The sequence below is a fragment of the Coenobita brevimanus genome, chromosome 115 (assembly GCF_032717465.1).
Source record: "Coenobita brevimanus isolate Jiangsu-jjx chromosome 115, ASM3271746v2, whole genome shotgun sequence".
In the NCBI taxonomy this organism is placed as follows: domain Eukaryota; kingdom Metazoa; phylum Arthropoda; class Malacostraca; order Decapoda; family Coenobitidae; genus Coenobita; species Coenobita brevimanus.
The window spans coordinates 4583996-4596518 of NC_137068.1; positions in this window are offsets into that span (position 1 = coordinate 4583996).

The following is a 12523-nucleotide window of genomic DNA, read 5'->3' on the forward strand; positions in this document are numbered from 1 at the left end:
CATACCGGCGAAAAAAGTTGCCGGAATTTCTACCGGGAAGCAAATTCCGGCAAAAAACTGCCGCGATTTTGCTCGTGTGAACCGGCCTTTAGGTAGACTTGGCCCTCAGACGATCAGCAGAACTGAAGTGTAGCCCTTGGGAAGGATTGAGTTTGACACCATTGCTCTACATCTTTATATTCACGGTCCTCTTATCACCCTGTAGGCAAACGTTCACGTTTCTTAATCTCACATTCCTGGACTCCCCTTCTATCCAGTCTCCCAATCGCCCCTCATGTTCGGCTTTTCCATCTCTTACCCCATCCTCTCTCCTGTCCACCTGTCAGCGCCCTCAGGTTATTTTGGCGTCTCCCCGTCCGGTCTCTTCTCCCTCAGATACAGAGACCATTCATGATATAGTTTCCTACCTTCGCCATACTTTCACATGTCTTCCTTTGTGCTTGTGGACATTCATCCACCTCCAAAATCCCTTCCTCCTACACCCGTTCCAACTTCCTCTCATGAGCCTCCTCCCCCCAACTCTGTCCGTCCTTCGTGGTAGTGTGCTGTGGGAGGGTGTGATGATAACTTTCTGTTAGCAGTTCCAAAACATCCTTTTTCGTTTTCTTTAGTCAAGATTTCAGCTAGTTTTTTTTGTATCTTCAGGACTTCATGTTGTTTTCTTTGCTGATATCTGCCCAAGCTTCATGCATATATTTAAAGAATGGATTATTAGGGCGTTTCACCTTTTCAAATACTTTGTCCTACACAGCATCAGTTATAATTTCCAACATATGTAGGCAACGTGCAAGATCTAAAGTTTCTTTCGAAGCCTTTCCTTCAACAGTTTTGCTGCACCTTTATGAATACAACTGTTATTTGTATCAAACACAAGAGCTACAGCTTTGTTACATCCCAAGCTGTTAACAGCTCCATTGAAGCATTGGCTTGTGACAATCCACCTGAGCTGTAAATTGTTGGAATGGCAAGTAATTTTCCTTCATATTGAGGACAGCCAGAAACAGAACTGCAAGGAATCTGGAGTGGAATTGCTTGTTTCTCTTATAGCTTTCCAGCCCAATGCAAAGCACCATATTGGGGAGGATTCTTCTTAAACTCGGCCATTTGCTTCTCATTTACTGTAGGTTGCATTTCACCAGCATTCTGTTCCTACAAGTAGTATAAATAATTCAGATTAGCACCACAAGCTTCAAGAACACAAGAAACAATGGTTGTGGTTTGATTATCAAAGTCTGTCAGCAGTGTTGCAGACTTTCTGATTCCATGATCTTTTTTGAGAAGTACAATGGTATAGCAACATCACTTGATTGCTTGGAATACCAAGAGAGGGCTCATAGTTAATATCAGAATTAGAGGACACACCGCTGGTGTCACCATTATCTGGTAGCAGTAGGTGTACTTCATCATGACTTGACGCAGTGGCTTCACACTTTTTCCTAGCATTCTCTCTCTCTCTCTCTCTCTGAGCGCGGTAGCTCGGTGGTAGGGTGTCGGGCTCGTAATCGTGAGGTTGCGAGTTCGCGCCCCGCACTGTGGCTGCTGTGCTGGGAGGGGTAGCGCTCTCCTGTAACCCTAGCAGGGCAATATGATCTGATGAGGCCTAGCTCGGGGATTAATCCTCTCTCTCTCTCTCGCTCTCAGTCAATCAATGGCTTGCATTTTCCTCAGATACTTTGTCATGAGCAGACACATATGGTATTTGGTTTCATTTTTGATGCTGATAAAACCAAATGGACTCATCTTCATTCATTTGGATTACGACTTATTTTTCTTAATTTCCACAATAACATAAGGGACCCCAGTATCAAAAAGCTCATCTGTTCCTTTCTCAAAAGCAGCTCTTTTGCTGCTGGGATCACTTTCTCTTGCTTTATTTCTACAATTTGTATGTTTATCATAAAGCTTCACGGAATGCAACATTGCATTTTGTCTTGGGACAGTTTTTGTTGTAGCCATTTGCCAAAATGGAAATTGCATCAACAGATAAATATGCAAAGAACTTAAAAGTACACTCACTTGAAAACTCAGGAGTGATCTTAAAGTGTAAGAAATATTGAGATGCCTGTCTGTTGGTTGGCACCAGAGAATCGTTTGGGAAACAAATTAAAAAGGTCTCTAGTTGACCTGGTGGCAGGATGTGAGTGAGACTTTTATGTTTTCTGATGTAGGCTGCTAAGACACTGCCAGTTCAGGGGCCTCCATTGTCATGCTAAGAGATTCTGCTATGGATATGTACACAAAACTGACACACAAGAAAATATGATCATCAGAGTATGGATGACAACAATGCATGTGGAGGTGTAGGAGGACTACTGGGCCTTAGGATAGGCAACTGCCCCCGAGAAATAGGCCCTGAAGCCTTTGCCCAGAGTCGGACACATAAAAAAAAAAAAAAAAATGAAAATGATCAACTACTCTTACCCTATCAACCTAAGGAACCACTTTAAAAAATAAGTAAACAAAATAAAGACCAGTGCATACAACAGTATTAGCAGACCATAGGTTAATATAAGCAGACTATAAGAATAATAATTAGGCAATGAAAAATGAATCCTGCCTGAGTGCAAGAATTGAAATGTAGGTTAAGAAGTTTTGGCAGCTTGCCAAAATAAATGGTGGTAAATGCTGCCCTCTGGTGACAATTATGGCTTGGTGTTTCATTAAAATTTTGAGCTATGTATTATTCTTAGTTACAGTAATTTAGTATATTAGTCACTATAGATTTATTTACCATACATGCATAGTCTGCATGGAAATGTTATAAGTTAAACTGGTACGAATATTTTGTTTTGAAATATATTTTAATCTCATAAAGTATTAGACACATATACTGTATATTAATAGGAATCCTGTTTTTGTCAGGAAGTCGGTCAGATTTACACAATTTTTTTGTTTTAATACTAATAGTAGTATCATGGTGGTAGGTGGGAGCGCTCACCATCCACTCACTCGATGTAGTGCTGCTCTCGGGTGCCTGCCCTTTCCTCTCTTCTTTCCTTCCTTCCTCTTTTATCTTTCTTTCCTTCATTCTTTCGTTTTCCTTCAGTCTCCGGGTGACTTACACACTGAGTGATAAGCCAAATGATTTCCTGTGCACCAGGAAACCGTTTACTACGCTGGGTGGTAACCACATGACCAAATTATGGCACCTGGTTGTTTAGTGGATAATTAAGGCTCTTCAACCGGATTGAGCCGTTGCAGGTTTATATCCAAGTGATGGTTGGGTTTATTGCTCACATAATGACACTCAGGGATGATTGAGGCTGGTCACTGTCATCTTAAATGTCATGACCAGCTTGCCTAGCCCTGGGCTCCTACGCTCCTCATGGGGCAACACTGGATTAGATGATGAATGAATGAATGAATGAATATTAGTATCTATACACAGTATCTACACCATCTGAAAGAACATTTTTATGAGCATTTTAATTGTACTATTTATACTACTGTATTCCAGTTTGAGTAAAAGGAAGATGTCGCCAAAATTGCAAGTCCACCTGTTACAAAAAATGTGACTCATGATTTTCAGACACTAAAACTTGATGACCTTTGAGGCAGGGATTTCCTTCATCAGAGAAGGAAATGGTTGAGATCTTTGGCTTTTTCAATATTTATTAAAAAAAAAAAAAGAGAGAAAGAAAAAAAAAGGAATCAGCTCAGTAGGACATAAATATCAGAAATGTTTGAAATCTGAACAGGTCAAAGGAAGTGGAGTGTATTGGTGTTGTGATGAGGAAGGATAGATTGAGATGGTTTGGCCATGTGGAGAGGATGGAGGATGACAGGTGGGTGCAGAAAGTGAGAAGTGTGAACGTCGAGGGGTAGGGGTGAGAGGCAGACCGGAAAAGACCCGGGATGAGGTCATGGAGTGTGACCTCAGGGATAAGGGACTGAATAGGAAGGCAGCATGGAAGGCCGCCAGTAGGTGACCAAGGGTGACGCATTCAGACATGTTGGAGCTTTTATAAACGATACGACGAAGGGGTAGATTGAGATGGTATGGGCATATTAAGATGATGGGGGATAGCAACTGGGGTTGGAGGATGAGAGATGTGAATATTGAGGATAGAGTTGCAAGTTGTTTTTGTTCTTGTTGCCCCATCTCATCTGCATCTGAAGCCAAATGACTGCAGGCTGGAGTTGCCGTTTCCCTATAGTTTACAGTCCTCCTTTTGGGGGATAGAGAGGAAGTTGAAGGACACTTGTAAAACCAGGTAGTGTAGCTGACTTGTTATATCGGTGCTACCACATGAAGGCCTCCATCTCAGTAACCATGTCTCTTGTCCTGCAGGGTTTAATCAAGGGGTAAATCCAATCCCTTCACTGGAATAGAGTTTAATGTTCTTCAGAATTCAGCACTAAAGCATACGGTTATATTTCAGGGACTATGATGAATTTAGAATTGGAACCAGCACTGAAGCCACAAATACCGATACCATCTCACACCACACCACCACAGCTACCACCACCTCCATCCCTTCTCAGATATGTGAGTTATGCCATCTGTGGGTCATCCTGCTTAACTTTGCCTCTTTTTTTTTTTTTTTTTTTCTTTCTTTCTTTTCACAACCTATTCCTTGTACACCCCTTCCATAGCACATCTTTATGACTGGCACCACATTGCTAACATCTTGTTACAACTTAGCATTGAAGATAGGAAATGTGACAAAGCCAAGTTGAAGTGGATAGTGTATATTAAGAGTTGCCCCCCTACGTATGAAATTGATTTAAGAATTCCTTTCCTCATTCTTGGGTGGGTAAAGAGGTTGGGGTGATGTTGGTATGGTGGTAATGACGATGCGGAGCTGTGTAGTTGTGGTGGATTATGATATTCAAGGCTACTTCTTCATCTAGGTTACCACAGTTAGATACCGGTACTTCTTGTAGGGGTTACTATAGGCACTCATTTTACGTAACCCATAAAAGATGGCAAGTAGCTTTGTGGCAGTGATACTAACCCATTGGCCTAGTAAACTCTTAGGTGTACTTGATAAAGAGTTTTGAAAGTTCGTAAGTGGGAGAGCAAACCTTTATTCCAGCAAACATCAGGTTATCAACTGAGTCACAGCAGCCTAAGGCCAGTGAAATAGAAACCCAAGGAAAGTATAGGTAAATAAACACAACTTACCACCATATCCTGCAGCTTACCTCTGACACCACTATGCCTGTGACACCACTATGCCTCTGACACCACTATGCCTCTGACACCACTATGCCTCTGACACCATTATACCTTTGATGCCATTATATCTCTGACACCATTATGCCTCTGACACCATTATATCTCTGACACCACTACACCTCTGACACCATTATATGCCTCTGACTAACCTAACCATTATATACCTCTGGCACCATTATGCCTGTGACATCCTTTCCATTGCACTTCTTCCTGACTAGGATCATATTCTAGTGCTAAATTTTTATTACAGTTCAGCACACAGGATGAAAATATGGTATGTTTAGGCCAGGTTGTAGTTGTGCTGGTGGTAATGGTGGTAGTTGTTGGTGGTGGTAATGATGGTAGTTGATGTTGGTGGTGGTAGATGGTGGTGGTGGTGGTGGTAATTGTGGTAGTTGGTGATGGTGGTGGTAATGGTGGTAGTTGTAGTTGTTGTTGGTGGTGGTGGTAATGGTGATAGTTGTTGTTGGTGGTGGTGGTGGCGGCGGTGATGGGTAATAGTGGTAGTTGGTGGTGACGATAGTGGTAATGTTGGTAGCTGGTAGTGGCGGTGGTGGTAATGGTGGTAAGTGGTTGTGGTAATGGTGGTAGTTTGGTGGTGGTGGTGGTGGTAATGGTGTTAAGTGGTTGTGGTAATGGTGGTGGTTTCGTTGTGGTGATGGTAATGGTTGTGGTAATGGTGGTAATAATTAGGTTGTGGTGATGGTAAGGGTGGTAGTTGTTGGTGGTGGTGGCAGGGGCTTACCTAGAGATTTGGGGGCTCTGGGGGCTAGGTTCTTTGCGGGGCCCCCCTCAATTGGGGGGCCCTGGGAGCAGTTTCCAACAGCCACCCGCCCCCCCCTGATAGTATTTGTGGTTAATAATGGTACTGACTGTGGTTGGTGGTAATAATTGTGGTGGTGATAATCCTGTTTGAGATCAAGGAGCCATTAATATTGGTGTAATCATCATCAGCCTATACAGTAGATAATGTGTGTGTGTGTGTGTGTGTGTGTGTGTGTGTGTGTGTGTGTTGTAAATAATGTAAATCCTTAAATACTGAATATTCTAGAGAGCCAGGGAGAAGGGAGGGGGAAGAAAGGAGGGGGTGGAGGGAAAGCAGGAGGAGAGAGGGGGGGAAGGGTAAGGGGGGGGAGCGATGGGGGTAAGCGGGGAGGGAGGGGGAGTGAGGATCTATCTATCTATCTATTGCCAGACGCCTCAATCCCGTTTGGGGTGGCCACAAACAAATCGCCTCCAAGTCGCCCTGTCCCCCGCCATTTCACTCCCCTGCTCCCAACTCACACCCCCCTCTCTCATATACTTCTCCACCCCATCTCTCCAGCTCATCCTCGGCCTCCCCCTCCCTCTTTCCCCCTCCACCTCACTCACATACACTCTCTTCGTCAGTCTTTCACCCTCCATCCTCTCCACATGGCCAAACCACCTCAGTGTGTTCCTCATAACGCTTCCTATCACATCCACATCAACACCACAACGCTCCTTTATATTCTCATTCGTCAGCCTGTCTCTCCCTGTGACTCCACAGGCTCCTCTTAAATAACTCATTTCCACGGCTCTCACTCTTGACTTGTGTCCTTCCAACAACGTCCAAGCTTCACTTCCGTACGTTAGAGTTGGTATCACAATACTGTCATGTAGTAACTTTTTCACTTCCATGCTCACTTCCCTGTTTCTTATCACTGCTTTCAAAGAACCAGCAACCTTTCTTCCCTGCTGTACCCTTTCAAGCACTTCACCCTCCAAACCTCCATCTTTACTCATCACACTACCCAAGTACTTAAACGTACTCACATTTTCCAATTCCTCACCATCCAACCTCGCTGTACATTCACTGACTTCACCTCTCTCAAAGACCATCACTTTACTCTTCCCTACATTCACCTTTAGGTTCCGTTTCTTACACACTCTCTCAAACTCATCCACCAAGCCTTGCAGCTCCCCTTCGTCTTCACTCAACAACAGAATATCATCTGCAAACAACAGTACAGAGAGTTTCCAAACACTATCCTCTCTCACCAGGGCCACTCCAACATCCACTACCCTACCTTGTACCTCTTTTATTACCCCATCCATGTACAGATTGAACAACCATGGAGACATGACACATCCCTGTTTCAACCCAACTTTCAAAGAGAAAAATTCACTTAGTTCACCATCCACACGCACTGCAGCCTTCGCACCATCGTACATACTCTTCACAGCATTCAACAACTTCCCATCTACTCCATATATTCTTAACACTTTCCACAATCCTAGTCTATCCACCCTGTCATATGCTTTCTCCAAATCCATGAAAGCTGCATACAACTTCTTTCCCTTCTCTAGAAACTTTTCCACTAAAGATCTGAGAATGAATATCTGATCTACACAACCTCTTCCCAGATCTGAGAATGAATATCTGATCTACACAACCTCTTCCCTTCCTAAAGCCTCCCTGTTCTTCTCCAACTAATTTCGCTGTTCTTTCTCTAACTCTGTCAATAAGTATCCTACCATACACTTTTCCTATTATACTAAGAAGACAAATGCCCCTATGATTACCACACACTTCTTTTTCCCCTTTTCCTTTGTACAAGGGAATAATTATACCTGACTTCCAATCCTCCGGGACTCTACCTTCCTCCCAGGCCAATCTGCACATCTTCCACATCCATTCTACTACTATCTCTCCCCCATGCTTCAGCATTTCACCACACACTCCATCAATTCCTGGGGCTTTCCCAGATTTAACTTTCTTCATTGCTTCCACAACTTCTATCCTACTGATTTCTTCCTGTCTTCTCACCTCCCTCCTTCTCCCAGCCATTCCCCAGCCACTTATACTCGCATTACTTCCATCCTCCACGTTCAACAATTCCTTAAAGTGTTCTCTCCATCTGCTCACTTTTTCTCCCTTCTCCACTAGTAATCTACCATTTTTATCTTTCACTCCCCTGCTAACTTCACTTCCACCCTCTTACTCTTTTCACCTCTTTCCAGAACATTTTCTTACAGTCCCTCCACTTTACACTCAAATTCCTTCCAAATTCCTCATCCACTCTCTTCTTACTCTCTCTTACTAATCTTTTCACCTCTCTCTTTCTTTCTACATATAACTCTCTCTTCCGCCTCTCAACTTCTTCCACGCCCCTATTTCTCATCCATTCATTGTATGCTTTCTTCTTTTGTGCCACAGCCCGTTTCACCTCTTCAGTCCACCACGCTGTTCCTTGCACCCCCCTCCGTCTTCTCTTCCTTCCACACACCACATCACATGCTGCACATATTTCTTCTGTAAATATTCTACACACACTTTCCACGTCCCCCATCTGCTCCAATTCATATTTGCCCAATCGTTCCTCCACTTCTCTCTTATACTCTGCCTTTTTCTCATCCTCTTGTAACCTTTCCACTCTCCTTGCAACTACACCTTCCTCTCGTCTTTCCCTTCTTCTATTCCTCCATCTTACTTGAACTTTAATTCTGGCCACCACCAAGTAGTGGTCAGAAAGTCCACTCCCCCAACCTCTATAAACTCTTGCATCCATTACACATCTTCGCATCCTTTCATCCACACACACATAATCAGTCATTGCCTTCCTTTCACTCAGTTCACCACCCACCCTTCTCATCACTCGCCATGTATACCTGTGGATCATTTTATGCCTGAAGAGGGTATTAGCTATCACCAACCCCCTCCCAGCACAAATGTCCACTAACGCACTCCCATTCTCATCTACCTCAGCAGGCACACCCCACTCACCAACTATTCCATCCACCTTGACATTCCCAACTTTACCATTCATATCACCAATCAAAAACACTCTCTCATTCCTTCCAAACTTTTCCATGCACACTTCTACATTTGTCCAGAACTCTTCTCTCACTCTTCTAGCACGATCTTGCGTTGGCGCATACACACACACAATCGCCCACATTTGTATTCCAACTTTCAACTTTACCCACACAATTCTTGATCCAACTGATCCATACTGTCTTATTCTCCTCTTCCATCTTTTACTCACAACTATACATACTCCTTCCTTTGCCCTCTCATTCTCACCGACTCCTGCACATATACCCCATCCATACTCCCATTCTCTCACACTTCCTCCTCTCCATTTTGTTTCAGTTATTCCACATACATCCACTTTCGCATCCTCAAGCACCTGGACAATCTCTCTCTCTTTCACCTCATCATTTGCTCCCCTTACATTCCACGTTCCAATTGCAATGTCCTTTGTCCGGTCCTTGGTCGTCAAAGTTTGGTCAGTCCTTGTCCGAGGCTTCTTGTTTGTTTTTTTAGTTAGTTGTTTTCCGGGGAGGGGCACTAACCCTCCGCCAACCCTTTTAGTCGCCTTTTACGACAAGCAGGGATACTGGGGGAGTATTCTTGAAAAACCCCCCTACCCCCAGGGTAAGTGGTTGTGGTAATGGTGGTAGTTTGGTGGTGGTGGTGGTGGTAATGGTGTTAAGTGGTTGTGGTAAAGGTGGTGGTTTCGTTGTGGTGATGGTAATGGTTGTGGTAATGGTGGTAATAATTACGTTGTGGTGATGGTAATGGTGGTAGTTGTTGGTGGTGGTGGCAGGGGCTTACCTAGAGATTTGGGGGCTCGGGGGGCTAGGTTCTTTGCGGGGCCCCCCTCAATTGGGGGGCCCTGGGAGCAGTTTCCAACAGCCACCCGCCCCCCCCTGATAGTATTTGTGGTTAATAATGGTACTGACTGGTTGGTGGTAATAATTGTGGTGGTGATAATCCTGTTTGAGATCAAGGAGCCATTAATATTGGTGTAATCATCATCAGCCTATACAGTAGATAATGTGTGTGTGTGTGTGTGTGTGTGTGTGTGTGTGTGTGTGTGTGTTGTAAATAATATAAATCCTTAAATACTGAATATTCTAGAGAGCCAGGGAGAAGGGAGGGGGAAAAAAGGAGGGGGTGGAGGGAAGGCAGGAGGAGAGAGGGGGGGAAGGGTAAGGGGGGGAGCGATGGGGGTAAGCGGGGAGGGAGGGGGAGTGAGGATGTAAAGGGAAATGGAGTGAGAGGGAGGGGGGAATGAGAAAGTGCTTTTCAGGGAGGGGGAAGAGGTGAAGGGAAAATGGATAGTAAGAGGTGGATAGGAAAGGAGGGAATGATGGAAGAGCGAGAAAGATTGGAGGGAGGTGGTGGAAACAAGGTAGTTGGTAAAGGGGGAGGGAACTAGCGGAGGGAGGGAGGGAAGGGGGGGGGAGGCAAGTGGAAGGAATCTGGGGGGAGGAGGGAGAATTAGCCGGCTTTTGCTCAGTCTGGCTTGAGATGTGAAATGGTGAAGGCTGTCAACGATTTTGGTAAGCTTTCTCCCCTCTTTTTCTTGATCTAATTGTATTTTTGATAATAATATCGATTGTAGTTTGTACTGTGAACTCTCCTAGGCATATCTTTTGTTTACTGAGATAATTGAAATCGTAATAACTGAAAATAGAAGGATGACAGGGCTGTGTAGGGACTTAGCGGTGGTGTGTGTGTGTGTGTGTGGAGACTGGGGTATGTATGTATGCGTGTGTGTATGTATGTATGTGTTTTGAGTTGGTGTGGAGTTCCGGTTTTGGGTGTGGAATTTTGGTTATCAGTATGTGTATTATATGGGTATTTTATGGTTGATGTTAATGTGATTTTTAGTGTGATGGCTTATAAGGAATTTCTTTTTCATGATGTGAGTTGGGGGAGGGGGCAGCGTGATGGCGAGCAATGACATGGCGATTTAGTGGCTGCCATTTCCGGTTTCAAATTAGCTGCAGAGTGCTACCATCATTACAACTACCGGAACGACCACAATCACTGCTAGCACAACCACAAAACCATAACCGATGCTTTGGAGGGGGCACTTAATTGGATACCGTACTATTTTGGCGAGTATGCAAGTCTTTAGTTATTAGCCATTATTATTATTATTATTATTATTATTTTATGCTAGCTACTTTCACGTGGCTTTCCTGGAAGATTTAGGTATTAATTTTCACACATTCTTAAAAAAAAAAAAAAACGGTATAATAAGCCTCATCTAAATAATCCATAGCCCCTTCTCAGTTCGTTGATGGCCAAGTGTAGTCGGACTGGGGGGGTAGTTTTGACTATGGGTCTTTCACAATAACTTGGCCCCGATTTTCATTATTTCGTAACTTATTTCACATAGCTCATTAGCAAAAAGACAGTGGTATGGCTCTACTTCCTTCCCACAGTGGTTCATGACTAATATCATTCTAGTATCAAGCATTAGAACTTAGCATTTAAGACGGGGAGATGGCAACTTTAGGCCATGTTAGAGAAATAGCAGTAAGGTAACCAGGGACTGATTCCAAACTCCTAACTACGGCTCATCAAAGTCCATGCAACCACATCTTTGTATTTTGGAGGAGTGATCCATTGTTAGAAAAACCGGCTGTAGGAGATTCAGAAGCCATAATTACCACTTTGAATATTTAGCTGTAACAAAAGCTTGCTGTAAGATGCTATGCTTTCCAATTTAACTTGGGCCAAAATATCCCAGGATCTTGAATTGGGTTGTAACAGTAAATGAATACTAGAATATGATCACGACGAAGTGCTGTGGCAAGGATAATTAGCTGTAGCATTATCTTGTTCTGCCATTGTACAGTGTGAAATGGACTGCATAAGGCCAAATCTAGGGCAAGTAGAAGTACTAGTGTTATCTGCTGTCTACTCTGCATGTAAATAATTTGTACTATATTTCTGCAATCATTGCAGTGGTGTTCCTCTGGCGGCCTTGTGGTTGTGGGGATGAAGACGCAGCATCGATAGCCGTGTTCCAGAGAGGGCAGCCTGATTCCGGTTCGTGGAGTGATGGGAGACTCCCTGGAGAACTCAATTAACGAGGGGTCTTGGGGAGAGTGGCAGAAGTCTGTACAGGTAAGTACCGTACAGCACTCAAGAGCATTTTTTACCTGATAGATTCCCTTAGCATTTTCAGCCGTTAGTTTAGTCAGGTAATTATGGAAGGCTGAATGGACCAAGAACTCATTCCATCACTATAATGAGAGAGATGGGAGAGGGCTCAGAGGGGGGTGTGAGTTGGAGGAAGGGCAGTCAAAAGGCGGAGGACAGGGCAATGTGGAGGCAATTTGTTTGTAGCCACTTCTTATGGGATTTAGGTATCTGGTGATAGATAACTGAATTCAAGCAACCACATAGTATTGATGTGGGAGTGATTGTTCTCGCCAGTGAAAACAAACCGGGTATAGTAACCAAGGAGACTCATTCCTACCTCCGATTTTGACTAAAATTACAGGGATGATGGGCTGTGACCTTTTAATCACGTTATTAAATTTTGGGCCAAGGCACAGGCTGTAAGGCCAAAAAAT